General features: G+C 30.9%; 2 protein-coding genes across 4 annotated transcripts in view; one reads left to right on the top strand and one right to left on the bottom strand.

The window, feature by feature from the left end:
- LOC114335520 (centrosomal protein of 135 kDa) overlaps positions 1-20,947 on the bottom strand; it is a 268,776-nt gene that overhangs the window by 122,207 nt on the left and 125,622 nt on the right. The window lies entirely within an intron of this gene.
- The window catches only part of LOC114335521 (uncharacterized), a 92,460-nt gene that overhangs the window by 18,483 nt on the left and 53,030 nt on the right, over positions 1-20,947 (top strand). The gene's annotated exons all lie outside the window — the stretch shown is intronic.

Genomic DNA, 20,947 nt, shown 5'->3' with positions numbered 1-20,947 from the left:
ATAACATTTTTATTTAAAAAACTTTCACGTTCACCTCGGAAGATATCTTGATAAAATGTAAATAGAGATTACAAGTTACGTAGATATTTAGATCTGAATTATATAAGTACCAAATTTTTGAGACTTGCAAAAAGCACGGCCATTTATTTAGATGACCTTTAGCTGGATGGCTAGGGTACCACTATCTTGTATACTAAGACAGCTAGTCATTGAAACGAGTGTAAACCATAAATGAGATATGGGCATACAATATCTTGGACAATCAAAATACCCACAAAAGTATTACAAATGAGCTTTAACATTGCCTAAAGTTATAGAAAAGTTCAGTATTGGGTCCTCTACTGTTCCTTATCTTTATAAATGACACCACTAATTTAAAAATCGATGAGAAATTTTTCTTTTTGCTGATGATACCAGTATCACTTTGAGCAACTCAACTATTGCATCTCTTCATGAAACTATAACTTCGGATCTACTAACGATAAAGACCTGGTCTGACTCTAATTTACTCTCTTTTAACGTAGATAAAATAGTATCATTATCCTATAAAGGAGCTCTTCAACCTTTGCCTCTTAATCAACAGCCAGATCAGTACCGTTGATTCTGTAAAATTTCTTGGTATTTTTTTTAGACAGCAACCTCAAATGGTCCCTTCATATCGATTCGTTAAGTAAGAAACTCGCCTCAGCTTGCTATGCAATAAGATCTGTCTTAAGGGAACTCAATTTAGCATCTTCTAAAATAACATATTTTTCGTTGTTCGAGTATGATCTTCGATATGGTCTTCCTTTTTGGGGTTCTAGTACAGCTGCTCAATTTGATGTTATTTTTAAATTGCAAAAAAGAGCAATAAGATATCCGTTTGACCTCAGAAGATCTACACATTGCAGAAGTTACTTCAGAGATCACGGAATTTTAACACTTCCATCTTTATGTAGGTTTTCTTTAAAGACAATCGTAATAAAAGTCCGTTTGATGTTTAACAGTTTTAATTAATAAAATAGATAACTAAATTATTGATACTATTAAATTGACGAAATATAAAAGTGTGTGTAACTGCGACTATAACTTTACGAGTTCTCACAAAAGAAAGTGTCTTTGAAACATTCGCGTTTATCTACTTAATATATGACCGGCTTGTCAATATTACGTCTTTATGATTATCCCAAATACAACCTCTTAAGTTCGAATCTCAGAATCGACTGCCTCTCTAACCAAAACAGTCTCCTGTCTTCCCCTCTTCATGCAACCCTCCGTTACTCGCACACGGTGTGGGAGACCGGGCCTGTAAATAAATTCCTGTAACTCTGCTTGTAGTGGGGATTTTGAATGGCTACTTCGTATTCCTCTTCAGTGGTCAATCAACTGTGGGTAAAGTCAGTTCGCAGTGTAAAAAATAGTACTGTCCTTTTGTTATTACGCAACACGGTCCCGTACACCGTGTGCGAGTATTTGTGCACCAATTTTTGTGTTTGGATCACACATCGATATTTTTAATTAGTAAGGTAATTTAAGATCTTTTCCTTATTTTCAATGTTTATAGATTAGTTTATTTATATTTATATATATAAATATAAATATATAACTTACCCAGAACCATCAGAATGAGGTTTAGGGAGATATGTGGTTTACCAACAGAACAAGTACCAGTCGTAACACCAGGAACTACAGATCGCTGTGCTGTTTGTGATTGGAAGAAAAATAGAAAAATAAAGTTTTACTGCCAAATATGCTCAAAATATCTGTGTTTGGAACACCATTGTTCCAATGAATGTGACACCATTGTGTATTTCATGTTTTAAAAACGTTAATTAATTTTTATAAATTTTTGAAGTTATACTTCTTTACCGGCGATAGAGGGTAAATTTTTATATGGGAAAACCTAGCGACCGGGCGCATGCGCATTATAACTTTGTTCTGATTGGATGTTCAAATGACATGTCAAAAATTATTCAATATGGTGGCTGTGGCACAGCTGTAGTTAGATTATTTATGGTTGTTGCGTTTTAAAATTTGTGTGAAAAGAAACAACAAACAAAAGTTAGTTAATAGTTATACTGCCTTTTTAAATAGTTTTCATATACCTATATTTTTGGACTTTTGGACTATTTTGGACAAGGAAAACTCATTCTAATTTGGTAAGTACCTAGTTTTTATTATAATCATATTGTAATTATACATTTGGATTAGGTTGAAATACATACATTTATTTTCTCAAGAATGCGGATTTTAGAGAGAAATCCCAAATTAGGGTCGATTTTTATTTTTAAATTATGATTTTTTGGCGTAGATTTATTTATCTAGTAGGTATGTAATGCTTTGATTTACATACTTAATTTGATTACCAACAAAAGTTCTACCAATCTTCATCTAATATATTGTTTTCTTACTGTTTTGTTATATTTTTATATTTTCTTCCACAAAATTTAAACTACATAATTTTCAAAACAATTGTCAAACAGTAAAACGTTCAGTTACCGTATTTTTCCACATGATAAATAATGTCCGATTGGACGAGTGAGTCTACGCTTCGATTACGAGTCAAAGCGGCACGAGATTCAAGGGTTCAATTCCCGATGCAAGTTTTATTTTTTTATTTTTTTATGCATATTATGATTGTAAGTATATTTGTTATATAATTTTTTTTTCAGCAAATGCGTATTTAAAATTTTTGCCAACAATTATTATCGTCCAGAAATCATTTTTTTTTTGTGGCATTTTTCAATGTGTTTGTGTGCGTTTTATTCTTTTATTTTTTTAAATTTTTGGTATAGTCTTAAAAATCACATAATATGTAGTAGAAGTATAACTTCTTACGTGCGTACAAAGTACACACACATTCTTTTTTTTGTTACTACAATTACTCTTTATTTTTAATTTTTTTGTGTATTGAATTAAGATCTAAAGTTCTTAGTAAACAAATTTAACCATATTCAATTTTTTTTTCACTTTCAAAGTTTTTGTATATACATATAAATGGATAAAAATGAAAATTATTAAATTTTTTATTAAAGTAATATAATGTGAACACAAACGCATATCTAGAAAATTATATGATCATATATTCATTAAATAATTTAATCGTACACAATTTTGCAAAAAAAAATAATTTTAAAACACTGCTGACCCATATTTTTGGACCCGGTCTCCTGCACCGTGCGCGAGTATCTGATCACAAAAAGTTGGCGCGAGTAACGAAAGGTTAAAATCCGAAACTATTAAAATTCTACTGCAATAAATTTCGATCCCTATTAGTAATAAAATTTGGTTCACTATAAAGTTAAAAGTAGTCCGCTACCGTCGCCGTAATCCCCAATTCGTTCTGCACATCTGGGCAACGTCCATGTGTGAGACCTTTATCCCGTTCTCGTACTAATAATTAAGAAAAATGATATACAGGGGAATTTAAAATATAAGGTAAACTATTTACAATCCTACATTTATATATTCTAGAAACGGTTTGTTTAATTCGTAAACACCTTCATGTCTCTCCAGCAAGGCCCAATCATCTTTACTCCACCAGAAATTCAATCTTTGATATTTATTTACCGATCCCATCCACTAAGTTAGTAAAGAAATCTATATTATATTCCGCAAAAAAACTTTACAACCATCTCCCTTTACAACTTAAATCTGCAAAATCTTTCCCAAAGTTCCGTAAAATGACAAAAGCCTATCTATTTTTTTGTATTTAAAAGACCATATTATAGGCTATTGATTATGTTCAAAATAAGAGAGCTAAAAGGAACTACAACGTTAATGGAATTTTATTGTCTCATATGGTCAATGGACCTCTATATTTGAAAAAACCGCGGAGTGCTACCATTTAGATAGGTGCGTTTTTGAGAAAGGGGTGAATTAGTCCCTAGGCGCAGGGTAAATTAGGGTGAGTTCTATGGACTTTTGGTACAAACACGTCTACAGGAAAATTATTTCAGGTTAAATTTTCTATCGAAATATCATATTTTAGAGTAAAAAATATTTTTTTTTACAAAAATATATTCAAAAGAAAAGCAAGAAAAAAACACCAAAGAAAGCAATTTTGTTTTTTGCCCCATAACTTTTTTCCTCATGGATATAGATATAGGTATTGCTTCAGAGAAAAATAACTTCAGTCCTTTCTCTTTAAAATAACGTTCAGTAGAAGTCACTGGGATTTACTTTTTCCGAAATAGGATTTTTAAAAGTTCGCCGCTCACAGTATTTTTAGGGCCATTTTCCCCATTATTTCGCAAACATTGTTCTGTAACTTTTTTCTACGCATTTCTAGGTATATGTAATGGTACATTTAGTAGAAATAGAACCCAATTACCATTAAAATGGTCTATTGTATAAGGTTGTGCTACTATTTTTAAGCAAGTTATGCTTTTTCACGTTTTTATACTTTTGATGATTTTTGATATTATTGTTTAAATTTCTTCTTATGACTTTTTTTCTTGTACATTTAAATATATACATTATGCAATAAACAAAGCTTATTTTCTTTACTTTAAAATGGTGTATTGCAAAAAATTCTAGGACTATGTTTAAATAAGATATCCGTAGGATACACAAAAGTATACGTAATTTGAGAAAAATTTTAAATGTTTTTATTTTTTTCAATTAGAAGAATATAGCTGCATATTATAACATAATTTTTAATTCCAAATAACTTTTCTTAATAACACTTTTCGATATTGTGAAATATAAAGGTACTTCACTCTTGAGCGAAATTCATATTTTTTAACATACCTCGTACACTATTGATAAAATTTTATATCTGATGATTGCATCTTAGGTTTTAGATTATGCAGAGCATTTTATAAGGAATAATTTTTTTTCATAAAGTTAATAATAAAAAAGTTCGCATATGGTTCCAGCTTACTGGGACCTGTGGCATGTGTATATGTCACATTTTGAGAACGCATATCTTGTTTAAAAATAGTCCTAGAATTTCTGACCATACACCATTTTAAAGTAAAGAAAATAGGCTTTCTTTTTCATTGCACAATGTATATACCTAAATATACAATAAAAAAAGTTATAATGAGAAATTTAAAAATAATCGAAAAATATATCAAAAATCATTAAAAGTATACAATTTTCAAAAACCATATCTTGCTTAAAAATAGTCATACAGCCCTGTACAATAGACCATTTTAAAGCTAATTGACTTTTATTCCTAATAAATGTCCATTACATATACCTAAACCTGCTTAGAAAAAAGTTACAGAACAATGTTTGCGAAGCAACAAGGAAAATGGGTCAAAATCGCTGTGAGTATCGAAGTTTGAAAAACCATATTTTGGAAACTATAAATTATAGAGACTTCTACTGAACATCATTTTAAAGAGGAAGGATGGAAGTTTTTTTTTCTGTAGAGCAATGCCTATACCTATATCCCCATGGGAAAAAGTTATGGGGAAAAAAAGAAAATTGCTATCTTTCGTGTTGTTTTCTTGCTTTTCTTTTGAATATATTTTTGCAAAACAAAATATTTTTCACTTTGAAATGTAATATTTCAATAGTAAATTTAACCTGGAACAATTTTCCTGTAGACGTGTTTGCACCAAAAGTGCATAGAACTCACCCTAATTCGCCCTATGCCTAGGGACTAGTTCACCCCTTTCTCAAAAACGCACCCCTTTAGGTGGTAGCACTCCGCGGTTTTTTCATATCTAGAGGTCCATTGACTATATTAAACAATAAAACCCCGTTAACGTTGTAGTTCCTTTATATAATAGATAATCAATAGCCTATTATTCAATAGAAGAATTTCTTAATGAATAACTAAGAAAATTGGGTTTCATACGCAGTAGCTTAAACTTCAGTTCCTAATGTTGTATTTTATTTGTAGTAAGTACGTTCAATTTGCAATTTATATAAGTTTTGCAATAAATTGTTTTTGTCTTTGCTTTTATATCTTCTATACTGTATATTGACGATTTACCTAATTTTAGTAAATTGTAATTGTTATTTGTTATTGATGTTATTTTTCTTTTGACTGTATGTAAGCTTTGTCCATAAAATTGTAAACATTTTCAGTGACAATAAAGCATATTTCTATTCTATTCTAAAAACTGCAACTATAGCCTCAGGTTTTCTTAACATTCTGTTTTTTTATTCATTCGCGTTTGTTGGATAATAAAAAAGTTAGGCACTTTAACAACTACCCCTGTTTTTCGTCAATACAGGGTGTTTTTAAATAAGTACGGCAAACTTTAAGGGGTAATTCTGCATGATAAAATAATGAAAGTTTGCTTTATAAACTTCTTCTTCTTCTTGACTGGCTTTACAACTCGGGGTGAGTCTTCGCCGCATCCACTATGGCCCTCCATCGTCTTCGATCTTGCGCTTCGATTTGCCATTGTTGTACCCCAATCCTAGATAGATCGGTTTCAACATCATCCTTCCATCTTTTTCTGGGACGGCCCACTGATCTTCTACCGTCTGGTCTCTCGAAGAACACTGTCTTTAGCACTCTGTCTTCCTCTGATCTTACTACATGACCTGCCCATCTTATCCGATTAGCTTTTTAGTCCAGGGCGCATCTGTTTTGAGATGGACGTTGAGAGGTGACTCAAATTTTTTTGCAGAAATTGCTTGAAAATAAATCAAATAATAATATTTGAGTTATCCTCCCTCTCAAAAAGGTCCGGAACATTATTTAAATAATCAAAATGTCAAAAATTGAAGGAAAAATTCGATTTTTTTCTTCGTTTTTTGATTATAACTTTAAAAATATTCATTTCCGAGAAAAGTTGTCCTGACATAAAAGTTGCGCAATTAAATTTCCTAAAATATAGAATTGGTTAAAAATTTAAAAAATTGTCACCCTAGTTGCAAAATAGCAATAATTGCGAAAAAACCATACAAAAACAAGTATTCGCATTTTACGTTTTTCAAGCAGTTATGCTACACTTAGGACCTTCATATTTTACCCAAAAAAACTTTATGATACAGTAAAACAATACTGTAAATTTCATTAAGATCGGTTTAATATATTTTGCAAAATAAATTTTGCAATCCAGCTTTCGCAAAAAAAATCATTTTTTCAAAATGTTACAGGACTGAAAATAAAGCAGATAGCAAGTTGAACTTTTTTTTGCTTATAGAAGTGTACTGTACCTTTCATTTGCAATTTTCAAAAACTAAAATCGATTAATTACCACGGCGTCAGAAAATTTTTTAAATAAACAATAATTTTTGGTGCTACGCGCAGGACAGCGGTGTTCGATTCACACAAGTTGATTTCCACCAAATTTTCTTCCAATCTTTAACTAATATATTATTTTCTTACTCTATATTTTGGTATTTTAATATTTTAATTCCACAAAAATCAAACTAATTTTATTATTGTTTGTGAAATATTGTTTAAACAACTGCATATGTTTAAAAATAATAAACTTTTATTATTTAAGTTAAAATATATGAACAAAGAAAGTTTTTGCTAATAAAAGTGATATTTCAAAGGATAGATTATGTGTTTTTATTTTGCAATAAACAAATTTATTTATTTATATCGAAATGTAATAAAAATTAAAATGTATCAATCATTATCAAAGGTCACTGGAATGCCCAATCAGAGCAAACTATCCGCTGTCCTGCGCGTAGCACTAATAATTAATGTTTATTTAAAAAAATTCCTGACGCCGTGATGTTAATCGATTTTAATTTTGCAAAATTGCAAATGAAAGGTACAGTACACTTCTATAAGCAAAAGAATTTTCAACTTGCTATCTGCTTTATTTTCAGTCCTGTAACATTTTGAAAAAATGAATTTTTTTTACGAAAGCTGGATTGCAAAATTTATTTTGCAAAATATATTGAACCGATCTTAATGAAATTTACAGTATTGTTTTACTGTATCATAAAGTTTCTCAGGGTGAAATATAAAGGTCCTAAGTTTAGCATAAATGGTTGAAAAACGTAAAATGCAAATACTTGTTTTTGTATGTTTTTTTTCACAATTATTGCTATTTTGCAACAAGGGTGACTATTTTTTAAATTTTTAACCAATTCTGTATTATAGGAAATTTAATTACGCAACTTTTATGTCAGTGCAACTTTTCTCGGAAATGAATACTTTTAAAGTTATAATCAAAAAACCAAGAAAAAAATCGAATTTTTCCTTAATTTTTTGACATTGTGATTATTTAAACAATGTTCCGGACCTTTTTGAGAGGGAGGATAACTCAAGTATTATTATTCGATTTATTTTGAAGCAATTTCTGCAAAAAAATTTGAGTCACCTCTCAACGTCCAAATGTACTAATATTTTTACAGATGCGCCCTGGTCTATTTATATGTCTGACGATGTTTTCAGTACCATATAGAGTCACCAATTCAGCATTGCGGCGCCTTCTCCACTCTCCTGTCAATTCATCTCTTTGAGGACCAAATATCATTCTGCTTTATAAACGTATGCCCGCAAATGCTTCGTTTTCGAGATAGGGGGTGTTGAAATTGTTCTTACAAACTGACGATTTATTTATTGCTCTAAAACGGTTTGTGATATGAAAATGAAATTTGGTAGATTTTAAGAGGTAGTTATTGTGCATTTTTTGGCATACAATTTAGAATTTTATATTCACCATTGCCGTGCATACGGGATATATCTAAAAGGTTTATACCCGTATGCACGCCAATGGTGAATATAAAATTCTTAATTGTATGCCAAAAAATGCGCAATAACTACCTCTTAAAATCTACCAAATTTCATTTGCATATCAAAAACCGTTTTAGAGCAATAAATAAATCGTCAGTTTGTAAGAACAATTTCAACACCCCCTATCTCGGAAACGAAGCATTTGCGGGCGTAGTTTACACAGCAAACTGTCATTATTTTATCATGCAGAATTGCCCCTTAAAATTTGCCGTACTTATTTAAAAACACCCTGTATTGACGAAAAACATTGGTAGTTGTTAAAGTGCCTAACTTTTTATTATCCAACATAAGCGAATGAATCAAAAAACAGAATGTTAAGAAAACCTGAGGCTATAATTGGGTTTTAATCTCAGCCTTTTATAAAAGCTAGAACATTCCACAGGGTGTTCCAAAGTTTGAGAAAAAAACACAGTTTGATTCGTACACCCTGTATACAATGACAATGTACCTGTCTGGCAACAATATTATTACAGCGATATTGTTAAAGAATAAGGCTATAACATATTAAAAAAATTACTTAAATCGGACATTAGGTTTAGGAAATACAAGACATTAAAAATGACCCGTTTTTTATGCCGGTGAGTGTATAAACATAAGAACACTGTTTGTATCTATTTGTTTCAACCATAATAAACTCTTGGAATAAGCAAGAATTAATATTCAATTATAGTCGGTCAGCGGTCGGCATTGCGTCAAGATGCAATGACTCTGGTAAAGAAAAGTAAAGCCGGCTACAAACATTCCTGATAGGAAAATAGCTCTAGCTGGCATAAGCCAGTGACTAGCATGCACAAAATACATTTGCGAGTACATAATTAGCATGCCAGTAGCTCAAATGCCTAAAACTGGCAAGGCGAAAAAGCAGGGTAGATTTTTACACATGCCAGTGCTAGTAAATAATCGACTGGTTTTCATGTAAAACTAAAGTATGTATTTGTTTTGTAATTAAAAATTTTTGAGTTTCCAACAAAAAAAGCGATCCATGGAAGGCATTCGGAATGAATTAAACAAGCAAATATTGCTTATGGCCATTAATAATTGTTAGAGATTAAGGGCCGGTTGTTCGAACGCTAATCAACAATGATCACTATCAAATATTTAATTACTGTCACCAAAACTGTCAACGTCAACTTTTATTGGGTTGCTGAAAACATAATTGATTAAAATTATGAGATTAGTTAATCAATTAACATAACAATTATTAACATAATTGATTAAGTAATTTCATATTATGTTTTCAGCAACCCAAACAAAGTTGACATTGACAGTTGGGGCCAGTAATTAAATATTTGATAATGATCATTGTTGATTAGCGTTCGAACAACCGGCCCTTAATAATAAATACGACGCATTTCCTGTAGAGGGACTCAATAGTAGTCTAAATTTAAAAACGCGAATGAATTCCGCCGTTGGGTTAACTGCCATCTTGATTTTAAAGGAAAACAGTTTTTGCTCAATATCTCCACCATTTTCAACTTTTCGACACATATAGTAGGATTTGAAATTGTTCAAAATGCGATTTATTTGATATATGATATTTTTAACCATTTTTTTCATTCGGTCGATATTTTCCAAGTTAATTGTACTTACAGTAGACGCCTATATTTTTACTTTGATATTATTGCTTGTAACTTTTTTTGTATTGTAAACAACTAAAAATGCTTTTAACGAACTAAAGTCCTGTGTTTTGGCTATCGTAGTAATTACACGAGAGCTCTAAAATTATCGATTTGTATCCCGAGTGACACTTTTACAGTGTCGAGGGGGGGAACAATTTCACGACTCGAAGGGGAGTTGTTAATATATATAATTGCCCAATGACAACAAGTTTAAGAAAAAATGAAGCATTATTTTCTTATTTTTTAATACTTTCATATAAGTACAATTCAAGTCTTTGTATCAAAACATTCAGTGACATTGATCCCAATTAATGTGACACATTTTTCAACTTGTCAAAGTGAACAGCACAGTTTAGCAAATATTTAGAGAAAGATATTAATAAAATATTACGTAAAATTATTTATAAATACAGCTTAATTCATGAAATAGTCTTACCGAAGCATTAGATGCAGAACTAAGTTTATTATGGATATTTTCTTAAGAGGATCGGTACGTTTTTTCGGCTGCAATGCTATTCAAATGGGGATTCATTTTTTTCGAATCCTGAGAAAACTAATAAGTATTTTTTTTTAATTTAAACGCAGAATGAAAGATTACGTAATTAGCGAGGGCCGAAAGTCTCTGAGAACTTCTATAATAAAATCAATGGGAAAATCCCAATAGTTGGCTGTATACCATAGTTTAAAAAATGTTTACTCTATAATGTTTATTTTAATAAGTTACAGTGGTGAAAAACTAAGAGAAAATTTAGTGTTATTTTTAATTTCAAATATCTCATTCAAAATAAACTTTTTTTTATTCTAAGGGACTTTCGGCCCTCGGTAATAATTTAGTCTTTCATTCTGCGTTTAGATTTTTCAAAAATATTTATTGGTTTTTTCAGGAATCGAAAAAAATGACCACAATGTCCGTGGTCATATTTTCCAAATCTATCTTTGTCATACAACGCACTTAGTCGAATAGAATATTGTCAGTCAGACACTGACAATCAGTGACAATTTTAAATAATTATTTGACATGAATCGGGAATATTTTTAGTTGTTGATTAAATAATATTGATAATATACGCTCTGAGCTTCGCTGGTGTCGCTCCTGGCGGATTATTAATTCAACTTTCACCGGTAATTTTTAAATTTATTATTTAATTGTTATCGCTTAATATTTACAACGCTAAAAAGTAATTAAATTGTAACAGATTTTGCTAATCATTTTGACGTTCTATTGATGAAATATTAATTTCTTACTTCGGATACTTTCACAATTATCGTGTAGATGGCGCTAAGATTATTATATTTATTTATAATTAAATATTACGGAACATTAAAAAAACGTAAATTCAGTATTTAAAACGTAAGTATATTTAAGGTAAAAATATATACCACAGCTTTGACCAACTAATATTTTTTATAATTAATGTTTTTAATTTTAATTTTAAATTAATCACTTTGACATTTATGTCAAATTTCCGGTAAACGTTTACAGACTTGCCACTACTGGCGCTCGCGAATTTATAAATATCCCCTCTACGTACGACCTCACAGCGTATAGTGTATTTGATAAATAATTGATTTAAGAGGTGAACTTTATAAAAAGTTATTTATTGTGTATTATTTATGGAAGATAGAAGCAGAGAATACATCAAGATATATTCTGTGATCCAAGTATTTTGTTGTTAAAGATGTTCAAAATTGTAAGCGTTCCATAGTAACAATATATTATTAAAAAATCACTTTAACACCTTTGCTCTTTTCTCGATTGAGTATTAATTTTTGTTGTAGGTGCATATAAATTATTACAATCACTGAATACATAGCTATTGAAAAAATTATCACATTTATTAACTGAATTAATAATTTGCAATTATACAAAAAATAACAGTTATCCAAGAACATTCAAAAGCCATCCCTTTAAGCTAGTTATGACATTGTCAAGTAGAATGACATTCTAGTAATATGTACAGCCGGTTCCTAAAAAAACTGATACGACTCTTAGTAAGATTTGATCATGTTGAGCAGTGTATTTGATTGATCTGACATTATATTTATTATGACATACAAATAAACAAACAACAAACAACTGATTACATATTATGTTAATTCATAAATTGTACTAATTATTAAGGTCTAAATGTTTATATTATTTTAAATCTATCTAAACTTTTATATTAACTATGTAAATGATAGTTTTTACGTCAAATAGATCACATAATTATTGTAAACGTGGATTATACAACAAAACAAATTAATATTCAATTCAGCCCTGTAACTTATTAAAATAAATATTATAGAAGTTTTCAGGGACTTTCAGCCCTCGGTAATAATGTAGTCTTTCATTCTGAGTTTAAATTTTTCAAAAATATTTATTAGTTTTCTCAGGATTCGAAGAAAATGAATACAATTAAAATACATTGAGAATTTTGACATGCGTCACAATTTTGCATTAACTCAATGTAAAATTCTAAACTGTTAAATTCCAGCTTCCCTAATTATTTGACATCAAAAGACATTAGAAACTATTTGTAGAGGATTGAAATCTGTATTGAAAACAACTGTTAAAATTGGTCTACGTAATTAAACATATTCAAAAATTTTGTAAAAATGTAATACATTTCAGTTTTCAGCCCAAACTTAGGCCACACACAATGCAATAATGTTCACATTTTTGAACTGTCAATATTTTTATTTTATCATCTATTGTTTAAAAACAATACAGTTGATAAGATACTCTCAGTTGCGGAGAAAGTATTAATAATAAAGATTAATAATAAAGTCTAATAACCGTGGAACAGAATAAGCTATCTGACAAATTTTAAGATTTGGCAGTGACATTGACAGTATGTAAATATTAAGTATTTATCCTTGAAAATACACTGCTCAATTTTCTACAAAATACGCTTCAAGAGTCGTATCAGTTTTTTTTGGAACCAGGTGTACATATCCATACAAGTGTGAATTTTACTACACGTATTTGCCATGTAAAGACAGAAAAGGTAGGGGTAGCTGTAAAATATTTGCGAATTATGTACCCATAGCCTTAAATGTGACAGTTTTCAAAACTAGGAAACTGGTTGCAATTAAACAGAAACAATCTACTTAAAAAATTCCGACTGTAATTTTGTACAGTAGAAAATTACCGCTGTGATAATAATCTGATTGGACAGAATTAAACACGTGATGAAAAATCTTACTACACGATTGTAAGTAAATCATTAAAAAATAACCGCTATAGTTTTTATTCTTCTAGGTTTCCGTTGGTCAAAATCTCTATGAATGAAATAATCAGCTAAATCGAAGTATGTATATGTATTTTGGGAATTAAGAAAAATGTAAAAACGGCGCTTTACGTTTTCTACACTAAAATTTGAATGAAAACATCAAAATAACTTGTTATAATGCCGTATAATGACATTTTTGAGTCTATTCTGTTGAAACATTATTTTTTAAATGCTTTTCTTTAGTTCAATCGTTTGGGTAAAATCTTTAGACGTTAATTTAACCTTTTCTTCAATGCAAATGAATGAAAATTTGCAGATACAGTTGAGTCCACGAGTCTTTACCGGTGCGTCATCATTTAATTTAGAGCATACGAAATAAGTCGAAAATTTACTAAACGCAACAGTAAGTGACAGAAAGTGGGTATTATCCCGATCACAGGTTATAGTATAAAATTTGACGTTATCAAATAAATAGAATATCAAATTTAAGTTTTGCTTTAAAATTTTGGTGCATAATTACAGCTACATTTGAAGTAGCTTAATAAATTATTTTATTATTATTGATTAATAAATAAATAAACAATTAAAATTTATAAAAAAATTCGATAACATCTTTTCTTTTTGTTATAAATAACAGCAAAAAATTCAACAAACTGACAGCCACAAAAGTAAACAAACCAAAACGTCAGAAATTGTACTTAAAATATGTGAAAACATCCCCAATCGTCTTTATTTGTACCTATCTCTTTTCAATGCACTGAGTCTAGATCGTTCATAAAAATAACATGTGTTTTTGCTTAATAACAGGTGGCAGCTGGTTTGTCATTAGTTTCATGCGTGGAATAGAATGATGCTAGATAAAAAGTATGTGTTTTATCTCTCCAGGTATTAATGACGCACGGGCAAAGACTCGCGGACTCAACTGTATATGCATTCGCGGGAACAATACACGAATAGTCAATAATTTTTTATGTTTATTAATTGTTTAAATAAAAAAAAACAATTTTAATGCAAAATTATTAAATTCTCTTGTTTTTTACAATGAAGAAACTTGAAACTTTTACATATTGTAGCTAATTATATGAACTATACATAATTTCACTTTTTACGTTAATTGTTTAAATTAATCTTCATAAATAAACAATAAAGTTTCAAATTTTTTGCCGATTCCGACTACTTTTCATGTTTGTACATCATATGTTCTATACATATATTTTAATAAACATGACGATATATTTTAATGTTTGAAAAGTGTAAAACTAAAAAGTAAAAATAAAAAAATATAAATTTTTTTTAAGAAACGCTTTTTTATTTACGAGTGACTAAAATTAAAAATATTATAAAAAATCAACCAAAAAGCAAAAAATAAAAAAAATTCAAACTAGAAGGATTATTCGAAAAAAACTGTTTAAAGACAGACTAAATATACAAAAATCTCGTTAAAAATAACATTCGTTAAAAATTAAAAAAATCTTACACGTTCGTTAAAGAAAAGCGTAGTTTTTTTTTGTTTTTGGTTTTTTTCTGATTTTTGGCCGATTTGCGGGATGCAAAGTAGTCGGGGCACACTTTAAACGATTTTATTGGTTTATTTACTACATACTAAAACAAGTAAGAAAACTATGACATTTCTTTTCGGAGTTTCTGAATGTGTTCTGACAGACATCCGTTAATCCGTCTCCTCTTCTTTCCCCAGCCGGTCAACACATATGTGGTCGTAGGTTAACTGTCAATCTGCCACAGAGCTCCCCTCCAGTAAGGAACCTACTGGTTTCGAACGGCAATGTTGACCTGTGTTACTCATCAGACGGTTGGCATATACATGTTCTTCCTGCACCTGTTGGGCCGCTGGAATATATGCTGGTTTGAGTCGGTCCATGGAAATTCGCTGAGGAACATTTTTGACATCTACAGTTAAAAACTTGTCACTTCGTTTCAACACTCTGAACGGGCCGGTATAGTGAGTTGTAAGCGGAGGCTTTACTTTATCAGTCCGCACAAACACATGACTCGTAGTCTGCAGATCCGGATGGACAAAGGCAGTGCGGACTGAGTGGTTGCTCGTCGGTACAGGCCGCAATGCTCCCATGGTCTGACGTAGTCGTTGGACAAAACTATGTTCGTCTGATGTAGCAGCACTAGGGACAAGCAGCTGTCCAGGGAGACATATTGGGGTACCATACACTAACTCGGAGGCTGTACGCGCAATGTCCTGTTTGAAAGTGTTTCCTGTTTTTCGAAAGCGTCTTTTATTAATTTTTTAAATTTTAATTCGTTAAATTTTTTAACGAATGTGTGAGATTTTTGTATATTTAATCTGTCTAACAGTTTTTTTCGAATAATCCTTCGAGTTTGAATTTTTTTTATTTCTTGCTTTTTAGTTGATTTTTTTTTACAATATTTTTTTATTTCATTGATACTTTATGAAAAAATATACAAATTTATTTCAATAAATACCAAATGTGTACAATCGCTTAAAATGATATTTTGAGATTCTAAGTAAAACACTTAACGGTAACGACTGTTCAGGTTTAAATAAATTTTCAGTAGTAATTGCACAAGAGCTCTGAAATTATTGAATTTTTCCCGAGTGACACTTTGAAAGTTTTAATTTCACGAGCCGAAGGCGAGTGAAATTATTCAATGTGTCACGAGAGCAAAAATTCTATATTAATTTCAGAGGTCGAGTGCAATTTGTTGCGATTATTTCATGAATAAAACTGTTCAAAACCAAAATTTTATTGTAATTTATTTATGTAAGTACCATTAAACACACAGTTTTTATAAATATTTGACGATTGAAAGTCATCACTTTTATAATTTTTAAAACATTAATTGTCATTAATGTCACTGAATGTATTTTTTCGTAGCAACGAAGGGCATCTGACGTAATATACTTAACGACGGGAGATTATCAAAAATTATCGATTGAATTCAGATTTCTGTAGCTTTCTATTGGTCAGAATCTCCTATGAATGAAATAATCAAATCTAATTTTTACCTTACGCAGAAGCTATACACAAAGTTTTAGACAAATCGGAGATCCACGAGATTTTGTCTGAGTGATTTGACATGGAATGTACCATACATAAAAACTGCTGTTGTGTGTTCGCTAAAACATCTTTCAAAAATTTAGAAACAGTTGTTTTCACTGTTTTATTTCGACCGATAAGGTAAAGCTGAAAAAAAGTAAATCTTGAAATTTCTTGCTTGAATTTCAAGAAATCACATGGGAAGTTTTTAATGAAATCAAAGAAGTAGGCTAATTAAGTCGTAGTTACCCACGATAGGCAACATGATTTATTATTAGGTTAACTCGTTGACATATCCATATTACGGTAAACTCCCATGGTGAGTTATTGTTACATAACTATTATTACAATGGTTGATACTGTTACGTATTAATTATTTGATAATTGTTCTGAAATTGGTTCGCGAATGTAGAGCACGCTATTGTTCAGAATAATAACGGATAGTTTACAAAAATTTCGCTCACGATTTCAATAATGAAAAATAAAAGTAGAATTTTATCTTAATCTGTATCGTATTGAATGCAATGGTATTGTGCACTTTTTCAGATTGATGTATGGTTGAATTAGACGTGTACGTTAGTATACGTAAATATTAAGTTTTCCCATAGCAATAAATATATTTTATTACAGGAGAAGATGTAATAGTTATTTTCCTAAGTGCAGAAAGTCATTCTTTTCCGCACGCGACTGCAGTTTGCCGAACGACGCGAAGCGGGAGTTCGGCAAGCAGTCGAGTGCGGAAAAGAGACTTTCTGCAAGAGTTAGGAACAATATTTTTTCTAAGAGTCTTTAAAAAATTACCAAATCTTAATCAATTAATTTAATTAATATGAAAATACATACACAAATTAATTCTTTGACAAGGTTGTCAAAACCAAACTTTCAATATAATTAGTTAGCATGACGACGATCTTGGTTTCCATGACGATGATTCAAAACGACTGTTATTGTCTACCGATTTGACTTTCGAATATTATGTCAAAATAATTTTATTTCATCGAATCGTCGCGTTAATTTCATTAAAACAGGAACACAATAAGATATATTTGAAATAAATTAGTAAATAATATCTAAATATTAGTTTATTGCATGTATTATAATTACTTTAAGGCCATATGAACATATCTAAATTAACACGCGTGCGGAAAAGTAAAACCGCGTGCGGAAAAGTAACACGCGTGCGGAAAAGTGAAACTTTCTAAACTAAAATGCGTGCGCGAAAGTAGACATTTTTGCACGCTCGTAGAAAAAAACATATTACGGAACACATAAATTGATGATCGGGAAGTGAGAATCATTATAAATTTACACCGATATCAAAAAGCCAGAATTTGAGTAGACCAACAAAAATCCAAAAAGATTTCAATAAGAAGAGGAGCACGACAAGGATATGTAATGTGTACTATCCCTTCTACTTTTTAATATGTGCTCAGAAGATAAATTTAAAGAGGCACTAGAAGACATCTAAGACATCATCAAAGAGGGATAACCAGACCTAGTGATGAGCGAGACTGATCTTGGTCTTGCAGCAAGATCAAGACCAAGACCAAGACCAAGACCAAGACCGCCTTTTGGTTTTCAAGACCAAGACCAGGTATTCAAGACCAAGACCATGACCGAACCTTGCAAGACTACGCAAGACCAAGACCAACCTGCAAGACTCTTGCACTTTTTTGCGAAATTGGTTTTTTATTATCTAACTTTATTTTTTAGTTCAATAATATATACTGACATTATAATAAACCTTAAACAATATCAAATTTTTAAAATACATAATATTTTGGTTATATTTTTAAGTCGTTTTGAAGTCAAACGGTTTGCATTTTCTCAACCTTCAAAGTGTCCAGAAGGCAAGTGAGTGAGTGATACTGGATTCTTCGGAAAATGATTTTCTTTAATTTTTCTATTTTCAGTTATTCTCTATTATGAACAGTCTCCGAGATATCGAGCTTTGTCACACTATACAGCCACCCTGTATATGCAGAATGTTTACTAAGTATGTGTACAAACTTTATAGGTTAAGCGTTCATATGAACTGAAAATAATTTTTTTTAATGAGAAATCAGTGTTCACGTTCGATACATCGTTTCAACAGGAATTTTACATCTGGTTAAAATTGAAGGTTTTTTAAATTTTCTCCACATAAAAAACACGGTTTTGCTTTTGTCTTGTATATAAGTATGTTTAATTAAATAAAGCGCGAATATCCTCAAAAAAAATGTAATTGATAACTTTTTCTTTTTTCTTCTCTTTTTCACTTTATTTTTCATTTATATCATATGCTATTGAATGTTTAAAAAGCAGGTTGTGTCTCAATTCAACTTAAAATTTGAAAATAAACCTTTATATTTAAAACATACTTTTTAATGAAATAATTAGGTGAATGTATAATGTTAATATTGGTATCCGTTTGAAACTACATTCTACATTCTTTTAAAATTTTAAAGCAAAAGATATAGTTTCATTCTTCACATCTTTATTTATTTCAATATACATTTTATTCGAAATTGTTTGGTTCAAATTATTACTACCAAAAAATCAAGACCAGCAAGACTCTTGCAGCAAGACCAAGACCAAGAACAAGACCGTCTAGTGCAAGACCAAGACCAAGACTGCCTTTTAGCTGCAAGACCAAGACCAAGCTTGCAAGAACAAGACCAAAACCAAGACTAGCCTGGTCTTTTTCTTGTTTTGCTCATCACTAGACCAGGCCCATGAACTGAAGAGAATAAGAATCGGTCTTGGGTGGGCAGCATTTGGAAAACTGAGAGAAGCTTTTAAAAGTGAGTTGCCCACATGCCTAAAGAGAAAGGTATTTGATCAGTGCGTCCTCCCAGTCTTGACGTACGGATCAGAAACACTTACCTTAACTAAAGCCTCGGCTACCAAACTAAGAGTCACGCAGAGAAGAATGGAGCGGTCAATGTTAGGAATAACTCTGCGAGACAAAATCAAAAACGAAGAAATCAGGAGAAAACAAAGGTGACTGACGCCATCGAAAGGATAGCCAGGTTGAAGTGGAGATGGGCAGGACACATAGCCAGAATGACAGATGGGCGATGGACAAAGAGGTTCTTAGAATGGAGGCCAAGTGTAGACAAGAGAAACGTCGGTCGACCGCCTGCAAGATGGACTGACGACTTAAGGGCATGGGCGCAAATATTTTACGGCTATCCCTACTTTGTCTGTCTTTACACGGCAAATTACGTGTAGTACAATTCTCACTGGTATGGATATGTAAACATAGCCAGGTTGAAGTGGAGATGGGCAGGACACATAGCCAGAATGACAGATGGGCGATGGACAAAGAGGTTCTTAGAATGGAGGCCAAGTGTAGACAAGAGAAACGTCGGTCGACCGCCTGCAAGATGGACTGACGACTTAAGGGCATGGGCGCAAATATTTTACGGCTATCCCTACTTTGTCTGTCTTTACACGGCAAATTAGGTGTAGTACAATTCTCACTGGTATGGATATGTAAACATTACTTGACAAATGTCATCATTAACTTTAAAGAGATGGCTTTTGAATGTTCTTGGGAACTGTTACTTGTATAATTGCATTTTTTCGCTAACTATGTATTCAGCGACTGTAATAATTTATATACTATACAACAAAAACTAATACTCAATCGAGAAAAGAGGAAAAGTGATAAAGTGATTTTTTAATAATATATTGTTACTATGGAACGCTTACAATTTTGAACATCTTTAACAACAAAATACTTGGATCACAGAATATATCCTGCTGTATTCTCTGCTTGGATCTTTCATAAATAATAAACAATAAATAACTTTTTATTAAGTTCACGTCTTAAATCAATTATTTATCAAATACACTATCAATATTATTTAATCAACAACTTAAAATATTCCCGGTGCCATATAAAATATTTAAAATTGTCACTGTCTTGTAGCGATGTGAAATTACGTGTAATTTCAGAAATTGTAAGTTACACGTGTAAAATTACCCAAAAATTACAAACCAGATGTAATTTATGTAACTTATGTAATTTATGTTCATTGTATTAAAAAATCAATTGTTTGCATTCATATTGAATATAATAAACACAAAGTAACTACATACTTATGAAATAAAGAAAAGTGGATAAGAAATACATACAAATAATAAAGAAATGAAAACATAGGTTCTTTAGTTTTGTTTTAAGCGGCTTTTATAAATCACAACTTCCTTTTTCGCAGACAACTGGAGACCTTCTTGTTATAAAACGTCGAAGTTTCAATTGTTTGCTCTTCCAATGAGCCTTGTGTAATTTTTTTTATCTCCGGCAAATCCAGAACTGCATCCTGAAATTAAATAGGAAAGTGTAAACATAGAGAGTAAAAATAATGGGTTTATAATATAATATATACAGATCTAACTACCTTGTTTTCGGCATCTGAAGTATCCTTCTCGACTTCCGTTTTTTTTTGG

This window comes from Diabrotica virgifera, chromosome 3, assembly GCF_917563875.1.
Source record: "Diabrotica virgifera virgifera chromosome 3, PGI_DIABVI_V3a".
Lineage (NCBI taxonomy): Eukaryota > Metazoa > Arthropoda > Insecta > Coleoptera > Chrysomelidae > Diabrotica > Diabrotica virgifera.
This window is presented reverse-complemented; position numbering and strand designations above follow the sequence as displayed.